The sequence below is a fragment of the Triticum dicoccoides genome, chromosome 1A (genome assembly GCF_002162155.2).
Source record: "Triticum dicoccoides isolate Atlit2015 ecotype Zavitan chromosome 1A, WEW_v2.0, whole genome shotgun sequence".
Classification (NCBI taxonomy): domain Eukaryota; kingdom Viridiplantae; phylum Streptophyta; class Magnoliopsida; order Poales; family Poaceae; genus Triticum; species Triticum dicoccoides.
Window position 1 is genome coordinate 475,829,320 of NC_041380.1, and position 11,137 is coordinate 475,840,456.

Consider the following 11,137-nt stretch of genomic DNA (forward strand, 5'->3'; position numbering starts at 1 on the left):
TCTCCTTCTGGAATGCTCGACATGGTGACCAGAGGCCTAGGGCATTTGCAAAGCCTACGGAATGCGGGCGACGCCTCTAGTGATGGAGTGGTCTGCACCATGTAGTCGTCGTCAAGTACCGGAGTGGTGACTTGAGGGGTTAGAATTCTTGGGGTTTCATCTTGAATGGGGGTGTCTTGTTGGGGGTGATCAACCCATGATGCATCCTGAGCAATTGGCGTCAAAGGACGACCAATGCTGATGAGTTTGTTGTTCGTGAGAACAGGCGATGATACCGGGTGGTTCTCAATCTGAGGAAGGACTTCATCATCTTCTATATTGTATTCATGACCAATGTCTTCAGTTGTGATGGGGTTAACAACTAGTACTTCTTCGTCTTCAGGAGCCTCTGTGGTAGGAGGCTCATGAACTACAAGTTGACGCTCTTGGTTTGGGGAGGCAGGACGAGCAACTGAGATGGGCTCAACAACAAGTGGCTCTATGGCAGCAACACGCTCTTTCCGCGAAGACTTTGTCGTCGGATTCTTGGTTGATGGAGCACCATCAGAGGCATCCTTGTGCTTGCGCTTCCTGGCATCAGCTTCAGCTGCCCTGGTTTTCTTCAGCTCTGAAGCTGCTGAGGGGGCCTTAGGCTTCGAGCTTGTCATGTCGGCAGGAAAGACAATGCTAGGTGCATCCTGCCTTGGTGCTTCAGTGTGTGCTGCAGCAGACTTCTTCTTCTGTTTGGCAGCCATCCTTGGATCGATGCCAGGATGCCCCAGTGCCTTGTGCTTTTCGGCCTCAATGTGCGCTTGAACACACTTCTCTGTGAAGTATTTCATCCGCTCTCTTGAGCCTTTGGCTTCCTCGCGTTTCTAGTGAAACTGCTCCTTGAGGTTATGCAACATCTGCTTGAAGTTTTGAACAATAGCAACGCTGAGCTTTTCCATGTGCTTCTTGAACTGAGCCTTCTAAAAATCAATTTTGTTCTTCAGCTCGACGATCTTCTGAGCCAAGGCCAACTCATTTGCAATGGCTCCGTGGAAGGTGACGCTGATGTCCACTGGCAGCTGAAGATCATTGATGCTGATGCTCTGGTTGTTGAACCACTCATCAATGAAGCTGTTCAGAATTTCCACATCAAAGAGACGCAGATCATTGAAGATCTCCGCCTCTTGCTTGCTCTTGATCAGCATCTCAAGAGCATCATCACCAAAGTCTTCATTGCTTGATAGATCAATGGTTTCATCTTTGTTCCTCAGAACGACAGCTGGAGTCAGTTCATGCCCAGAAATCTTCATGGGCTTCTTCTTGGGCTTCTCCTTCATCTTGGAGACGCGAGAAAGATCTTCCGACTGCACACTGGGTTCAGGAGGTGCAGTGGCCAATGGATTCGCATGCAAAACTTTTGGTGCTGTAGAGGGCTTTGAAGCCTTTGATTTTTTCTGCTTCTGCTTCGGTGGGGCTGGCGCATCTTCAGAATCCGCGTCGCCAGCTGAGTGATCCATCGTAGCCCCCTGGAAAGCAATGTGAGTGATGAGACCTTCGAGGTTGTAGAAGGGGCCGATCTCATTTGGATTAGCATCACGTGTGCCATCAGCCCGTGGAGCAGATGGACCAGGGTTGAAGTCGAGGCCAAACTGTTTCTTGTTCTTCTTGGCAGACTCTTTGGCAAAATGAAAGTTGCATTTGAAGAGATTGTCGTCGCGACACCATAGCAAACTATATGGTTCGGCATCTTCAGGCTGTGGTCCTCGGACCATGCATGGATAGAAGCCTTGAGCAATAGCTTCGGGCTTGGACTTGGGCTGCAGACCTCTGTATATAATATCTCCCCATGGTCGCTTGATGGCGTTCTTTTCAGCATACTCAATGGTCACAAAACTTATTTGAACCATTCCTTTGCCCAGTATCTTCGAATCCATTGGATTCGTGTCTTGCACTCACCATAGATTTCTTCGGGATCTGACTTGTACAGTTCAAAGAGATCTGCCTGCCGCCCTTTCTAGATGATTTCGCAGCGGCCATAGTATTCAAGCTGAAAGGCTTCAAAACTGTGGATGGCTTCCATCTGCTGGTCAAACACGAACTAGCTTCAGGAGAATTGATGTGTTGCTGTAAGAATTCTGCAAACGAATGTAGACTATGAGAACCAAGGGATTCTCCCACGGACATGTACCTGTGACAGCATTATAGGTGCGAGGGAAGGGGAAGAGGTCATATGCATTGTTAGAAATTTTTGAAGATAAATCAGTTCAAAGACATTGACATCATAGTGCGAAGACATTCACTTATTTGATGAGAGTTGGTTCCAGATTTGTATGAATCCAAGAATAAGTACAAGTGAGAAATCTAACTATTAGTGAAGCATAAGTGAACATACTTGGCATGATATGAGATGCAAAACAAGATAAATCCAGATTTGTAAGCTTAGAAACCACTTCTGGTTGAAGTGGATGGATTTGACGAATCAAACAGGGCAGTAAAAGTGAGATTTAATTACCACATGAAGAACTGCTAGACGAAGTTGAGGGGGGAGGCCGAGCAGTTCAATCTCCTGTGCCCTAACTTGGTGACGGAAGACACCTACGAAGGCGGCGGAGAGGACGAGGTCCGCGGCCGGCGCGAAGACGGCATCGAAGATGTCGCGGCAGCTAAGCGCTTCGTCTTCGGCATTGTCACGAGCTAGCGGAGGCGCTAGGGTTTTGGTGCGAGGAGAGAAGGTGGAAGACGAGATAATGACCGCGGTGAGGTGTGTATTTATAGGGACAGGGACGGCACAACGTTATTACGCAGGTGCCCCTGGTGGTTCACATCTGAAGGACACGTGGCATGCATGCAACATATTGGAAGTTGTTCCATGTTCCACGCACGCCTGGATTGTCGGGTGGTCGTTCACGCTTCTTCGGTTTTTAGGCAATAAGGATATAGCATTAAAACAGATTCAATTTTTTGTCTTTGTGCTTCTGCTGACAAGGACTCAGAGAAGACAATTGAGAGTTTCAATAGAATGCATATGATTTGGATAGATAGAATCTGAGGTAGAATCATAGAGGGGGTCAGGGTCTGATCACATTCACTTAGGTCAAAACATTCAAACATGAAGTCATAGCTATAAGTGAATGTTGTAGAGGACAGAACACCAATATATGCATATACCAGTATGATACCAAATCAAAATTCTGAAGATAAACATGAAGTCGAATCAATGTTGAAGACAAACCAAATGCGAAGACTTTGCAAATGTTACATCTAACGAAACACCCTAAGCAAGAGTATGGTGGTGGCATTACCCACCGTATAGGAAGTATTAGACCCAGACACGGCGCACAATTATCGTGGAGCTCCGAAGTAAAATTCCGCATTAATGTATTCAAATTTAGAGTGTATGTCTTCATTATTTGAAGATATACGTTACATTGTGTGTTGCACATCTAAGTCATCACATGCATAAGCGTTAGGATGTGTGTCCAATTACATGACATTCGAGGATTCTAAGATATTTATCTCACACCGCAACTTGCAAAACCTTTTCTCATCCAAGGGCTTTGTGAAGACATCTGCCAATTGCTCTTCAGTGTTGACGTGAATGATATCAATATCTTCCTTCATGACATGATCTCTGAGAAAGTGATGACGGATCTGAATGTGCTTTGTCTTCGAATGCTGAACTGGGTTGTTGGCAATCTTGATGGCGCTTTCATTGTCGCAGTAGAGTGGCACATGCTTCAGATGGATGCCATGGTCCCTGAGAGTTTGCTTCATCCACAGAAGCTGAGCGCAGCAAAACCCAACAACAATGTATTCAAATTCAGCAGTGGAGAGAGAGACACAGTTCTGCTTCTTTGAAGACCAACAGACAAGAGATCGTCCAAGAAAGTGACATGTGCCTGATGTAGACTTGCGATCAACCTTGTCACCAGCATAATCAGCATCTGAGAATCCGAGTAGATCAAACTCTGAGCCCTTTGGATACCATAATCCTAGTGTTCGGGTGTAAGCCAAATATCGAAGAATTCGCTTCACAGCTAAGTGATGCGACTCCTTTGGTGCCGCATGGAATCGGGCACACATGCAAACGCTAAGCATGATATCTAGCCTAGATGCACATAAATAGAGTAAAGAACCAATCATGGAGTGGTATACCTTCTGATCGAACTCTTTACCATTGTCGTCGGGGCCCAGATGACTTTTGGTTGGCATTGGCGTCGTGTATCCCTTGCAATCTTGCATTCCAAACTTCTTCAGGCAATCTTTGAGGTATTTCTCTTGAGATATGAAGATGTTGTTGATTTGCTGACGGATTTGAAGACCAAGGAAGACCTTCATCTCACCCATCATTGACATGTGATATTGCTCTTGCATCACGTGTCTAAACTCATCACTGTATCTTTTGTCAGTGCAGCCGAAGATAATGTCATCCACATAGATCTGGCACACAAACAGTTCACCATCGTATGTCTTCGTGAAGAGAGTGGGATCTAGGGAACAAAGTTTGAAGCCTTTGCTCTTCAGGAAGTCTTTGAGTGTGTCATACCAAGCACGAGGGGCTTGTTTGAGGCCATACAGTGCCTTGTTGAGCTTGTAAACCATATCAGGATGTTTTGGATCTTGAAAGCCAGGTGGTTGTGCAACATACACTTCTTCTTCAATCTTGCCATTGATAAAGGCACTCTTCACATCCATCTGATACAGAAGGATGTTGTGGTGGTTGGCATAGGCTAGCAGAATGTGAATGGCTTCAAGACTAGCCACTGGAGCAAATGTTTCATCGAAGTCAATCCCTTCAACTTGAGTGTATCCTTGAGCAACGAGACGAGCCTTGTTTCTGACAAATTTACCATGTTCATCTTGTTTGTTGCGATAGATCCATTTTGTGCCTATGATATTGTGCTTATGAGGATCAGGACGCTTGACCAGTTCCCATACATTGTTCAGCTCAAATTGTTGAAGCTGTTCTTTCATAGCTTGAATCCATTCAGGTTCCATGAAGGCTTCAGCCACTTTCTTGGGTTCAGATATGGAGACAAATGCAAAGTGCCCACAGAAATTTGCTAGCTGTGTTGCTCTTAATCGAGTAAGGGTGTGTTTGGTTGAGGAACCAACTGTCACGGAATGGAATGGTTCCATTCCAGAGGAATGGGTCTGTTTTGTTCCTGTGTTTGGTAGGTGCAAAAAAGTAGAACGGGTTGGTTCCGTTCCAGTGTTTGATTTGGAAGAATGGAATGAAAAACAGAATAACAAAAATTCAAAAATTCGGCAACATTTCATTTGTATTTTCAAGAAAAACAACATAACAATATATATTGACATAGAACTCAATTTTCAGCAATGAAGTAGCAAGTTCATTTGGCACATCCAGAAGCAATCAGCCAAAGCAAAGTGCACTACAACCATACACCATTACATGTCTTTAACATAAAAATAACCATAGCAAAGTGCACTACAGCCATACAGGTTCACATACCCAATACCCAAAAGCAACCCAATGGCACTATAGCCATACATGTCAAGTTCACATACTTGAGAACCATACAACCATATCGAATTTAGAAGTTTTTCTTCACATACCTACTCACCCAAACAGATTTGTTGGTTTCAGAGAGTTTCATGAAGGCTCTTGCGGTCTTGGGGTTGTCAACAAGATGAGCATAGTAGTGGGCAAGTTGCTCTTCATCAAATTCTTTCAAATTGGAGACTACATCTGAAAGATCATCGGTATATCATCATCATCTCCACCAGATTTCACAAGAGCTTCAGCAACAAGTTTAAACCCATCTTTGAGAATGGCACCTAGTGGATCCTCTAGAACTTTCACCACCTTGGCCTTCTTTTTTGGTGGTCCTTTGGGGTGAGCAGACTCACCAACTTGTGGTGACGTGTTGATCTCACCATTCACCTCACCATTCTCCTCATCATCAACATCAATAGAGAGGAGATCATTTCCAGACCTTGCATTCATCCCCTTAGCCCCGGTTGTTCCAAAAATGGTCGCCATGGCATGGTAGTGCTCAATTGGGTTATTCAAGAAGGGAGCATTAGGTTTGTGGGTCTACAAAAAATTCGCAAGTCATTAGCATAATGAAGGCAAAAAATGGGATGCTATTGTTCATAATATAAGAAGCTCACCATGCAATGACCTGCATAGTGTTCTTTGCTGAGCCTAATTGTGCAAGTATCTTCATCCCATAGAGCTCCACTTAAATTCTTCAAATTGACAACCCTGACCCAAATCTTCCTCCACTTCTTGAGATGGTTTCTAACTTGATCGGAGGTGATAGCTAGCTTGAATTGCTCGTTCAGAACAGCAGCACATTGTTTGAGATGTGTCTCCCTGAATCCACTAGAAGTTCTCTTCCCTTTAGCAACAAGGTCATCCAAAAAAACCTATCATAGTGTTGGTCATGGAAGATGTCCATACAATGACCCCACTTTTTCTGGAGTTCCCACTTGCAGCGGTAACTTCAACATTGTCCATTTCTGTCCAGCCATAAAAAATTTGCAAAAAATGGATTAAAGCATCTAAATTTATAAGTTACAATCTACCCAGCCATGAAAATGTTGCAAAAACTAGGATGAAATCAGCACAAACACATGATTTAAAACATATAAAAGTCACAATCTGCCCAACCATCAAAATGTTGCAATAAAAAGGATGAAATCAGCACAAACACATGATTTAAACATATAGAAGATACAATCTGCCCAGCCATCAAAATGTTGCAATAAAAGGGATGAAATCATCAAAAATATATGGTTTTACATAATAAATACCACAATATGTCCTGTCATCAAATAAATGCAAAGGTAGTTGCATAAACATTACAAATACATATTGCGGCGCACTCATAAATTTGCATACATGAGTTGCCTATCTTCCCACATTTGGGCAGCAATTTGTAGCCTATGGTCTACCAAGGCCCTATTATCACTTAATTGTTGCCTTGATGTTCGAATTGGTTGGGTGGTCCATGTCACTTCTGGTATAATGAATTCATCGATCCCTTGTGATAGTGCATAATTATGAAGAACACAACACGCTATAACAATGTCGACTTGGACTGGGAAAGTGAAGAATGGTTTGGCATCATCTAAAATTTTGAAACGCCTCTTGAGAGATCCAAAAGCCCTCTCTACCGTCACCCGTAGAGATGAGTGCCTAAGGTTGAATAGCTCCTTATCATTTTGGACTGGATTGTTGCCCCACTCATTCAAATGATACCTCACGCCACGAAAAGGTGGTAAGAACCCAGGCTTGGCTCCATAACCGGCATCAACTAGGTAGTACTTTCCTAAAAAAGTAAAAACAAATATTCGTTACAACGGTTTCTTAAGGCGGTAACATATGGACAAATTCTATCTAGGTCAACTTCTTACCAGGTGGTACTTGTAAGCCTCTCTCACGAGTTAATGCATCAGCTAAAACGATCGCGTCGTGTGCGGACCCTTCCCAACCAGCCAACACATATGTGAACCGGAGGTCAAAGTCTACTGCTGCCATCACATTTTGAGTGGTAAAGGCCTTCCTACCACGAAAAGAAGGTTCCACATCTTTGGTAACACCTGCTCGCACATGTGTACCATCGATAGCTCCAATACAATCCTATATAGTGACCAGTATTAAATGGCATATCATATAGCCTAGATAGATAAGGAATAGTTTTTGAAATTACCTTAAAATATGGGTCAAATTGATGATTTCCTGCAATTTTTTCAGGGGTTTCCAATGATGGCGGCTTTATATAATCATTACGAAGCTCGCCTATGGCATGAAGAACCTTTCTAAAATAGATGCTGGTTGTGCCGTATGATCTAGCAAAATTGGCTGAAATAACCCTATTTCGAAGGTTATGCCCAATTGTATGCAAAAACATTGCCAATTGTTGCTCCACACTAAGATGTGGACTGTCTTCTAGCAATTTGCGATCCCTCAATATGTCGCACAAGCGAAAGAATGCAGCTCTTTCAAACCTTAGCATGTTTTTGCATAACACATCGCTTTGCCAAATTTTTTGGTTTAGATAATCAAATCTGATTCGATCTCTTTCATGCATTGGGCCATAGGTAATACGTGGTCTCCTCTTCCTTATTATAGCCCGAACAATGACTGCCATTGCAGCTAGTGCAACAAAAATAGCGGCTCCCCTAGCCATCCTTTTTCTTTTGTTCATCTTGCTTACCATCTACAAGTAATGCATAGTATCAAAAATATGGCTAGCAATGACTTGTAAACATGGATCTGCTTGTACGAAGCAGCACATATTGAAATAAAAATTGGGTAACCATGGATCTGCGTACTACACATAAGCACATATATATGAAACAAATTGAGGAGGAACATGGCACACAGGAAATAAAATCTGCCCAAAAATGAACATATACAAAGATGTGCAAAGGGGTAGTGGAAACTGCACCTTGCCTCCGTTGCTAGCTGCTGATTCAGACCTTCTGCAGCACCTCCGGTCGCCCCTACGTGGTAGCCGCCCCTCTGCTTCGTCGCTGCTCCTAGGATCTGGACCATGGCCGATCTGCTTCGTCGTTGCTGCTTGCTAGGTCGCCGCCATGGTGCAGATGCGCACCATCACAGAGGAGACGACGGGGGGAAGGTGAAGCTGGGCTGGGGAGGGATGGACAAGGCAGATCGAGAGGAGGGAGAAGCGGGAGGGTGGCGGCGCTAGTCCAGGAGCAGCGAGAGAGGGGGAGATGCGGGAGCAGCGAGAGGAAAGTGATAGGGTTACGGGTGCGGGGCGAGGGGCTCGTTCCCTGTCGTCCGGCCGATTTCGAGGTATGCCTCGGTTCGGCATAATGAGTGAATATTCCCTTTCCTGGGACGAGTGGGTTCTGAATCGTTCGACTAACTAAATGCGAGAATGGGCCATGGGAATGGGTCGGACCCATGACGTTCTACCCGATGACAACAATCAAACACACCCTAAGGGGACCTGGTGCATTGATGCTGTCAATTATCTTCTCAATCTGTACTTCATTTGCAACACGAGAATGAACTGGACGAAGATTTTGCCCTTGCTGATCATCGTCTTCCTCTTCAGCATTGGCTTCAGGCTGAGTAGAGTTTTCAGGTTGATTTGGTGCAGAAATGATAAGTTCCTCTTCAGCCTGTCCCTCTGAAGGTATGATTTCTCCAGTACCCATAAGCTTGATGGATTCACTCGATGAGGCTTCATCTAGCACATTTGGCAGGTTCTCTCTTTGCGAGCCGTTAGTTTCATCGAACCGCACATCCATAGTTTCAACCACTTTATAGTGAAAGAGGTTGAAGACTCTGTAGAAGTGTGAATCCTTTCCGTAACCAAGCATAAAACCTTCATGTGCTTTCGGTGCAAATTTCGAAGTGTGATGCGGATCTTTGATCCAGCACCTAGCTCCAAATACTCTGAAGTAGCTTACGTTTGGCTTCTTACCAGTCAGAAGCTCATATGATGTCTTCTTTAGAAGCTTGTGAAGATAAACACGGTTGATGACATGGCATGCAATATCAATAGCTTCAGGCCAGAACTTCCTTGGAGTCTTGTACTCATCAAGCATCGTCCGAGCCATCTCAATGAGTGTTCTGTTCTTGCATTCCATGATGCCATTCTGCTGAGGTGTGTATGGAGCTGAGAACTCATGAGTGATGCCCAATGTATCAAGATAAGTGTCGAGGTCGGTGTTCTTGAACTCTGTGTTGTTTCACTTCTAATGTGCTTGATCTTGATGCCATAGTTCATCATGGCATGATTGGCAAATCATCTGAAGACATCCTGCACTTCAATCTTGTAGAGAATTATATGCACCCAGGTATACCTAGAGTAATCATCAACAATGATGAACCCATAGAGACAAGCAGTGGTAGTAAGTGTGGAGTAATGAGTAGGGCCGAATAGGTCCATGTGAAACAGCTCGAAAGGACGTGATGTCATCATGATTGTCTTCGAAGGATGCTTGGCCCTAGTCATCTTCCCGGCTTCGCAGGCACCACACAGATGATCCTTTTTGAACTTGACACCCTCGATGCCTATGACATGCTTCATCTTCACGAGAGTGTACAAGTTCCTCATGCCATCATGCCCTAGCCTCCAATGCCAGAGCCAGCACTCTAAAGCTTTTGCTAGAAGACATACGGCCAACTGTGGTCCAGTTGAGAAATCTACCACGTACATATCGCCTTTTCGGTACCCTTCAAAGACTAGAGACTTGTCAGATTCTATTAGAACAAGGCAACGATATTTTCCAAATATCACAATCATGTTCAAGTCACAAAGCATTGAGACAGACATTAAGTTGAAACCAAGGGATTCAACAAGCATCACTTTATCCATGTGTTGATCCTTTGAGATTGCAACTCTACCTAGACCCAATACCTTGCTTTTGCCAGTGTCAGCAAATGTGATGTGACTCTTGTCAGATGGACGTAAGGTTGAGTCCATGAGAAGACTCCGATCGCCAGTCATGTGGTTAGTGCATCCACTGTTAATAATCCATTCAGAAGCAGCTGGTGTCATACCCTACAGTGCAGTTAGGGGGATAGGCTTCACGAAGGGTATTGTGAAGCATAAACATTTGAGGAGCAAGTGGATTATGAAAGCTCAGATCTAGGTTAGGACTGATAGGATGGTTGGCAAGTGACTTAGGAACGAAATACATAGTAAGACCATTTGGGCATTTTATCTTGCGGCCCACAAGATGTTTTAGGTCCCCAGCGATAGCATCTGACGCCTTTGATTTCCGGCTGGAGACCCTTCCCTGCAAAAGAGAGTTAAGTTTTCTTAACCACCCACATTTTCAGGGATGGCTTCCAAGCAATGAGTCTAAGTGCAGCATCTGAGAACTTTGGCTTTGGAGCCCTAGAAAATAGTCTTGCAGGAGGTGAATAATACTCATAAGAATAGGAAGAATAGTTCTTGGTCTTATGAACATGTCGGTTTGATGAAACACGCTCATATTCATAGGCCTGAGTATGGTTACCCTGCAAAACATTAGTGTTAGGGTGACTCTGGTGAGTCCTCTGTCTGTATGAAGCCTTTGGACCATATGAAGCCTTTGGTCTGGGATTTGTCTTCTTCCTAGGTGGTGTCATGATGACATTCACCTGAAGATTTCCAAGACAACTCTTGGGCACCCAAATCTTCTTCAAAGGTGGTCCATTCCTGCAGTTAGT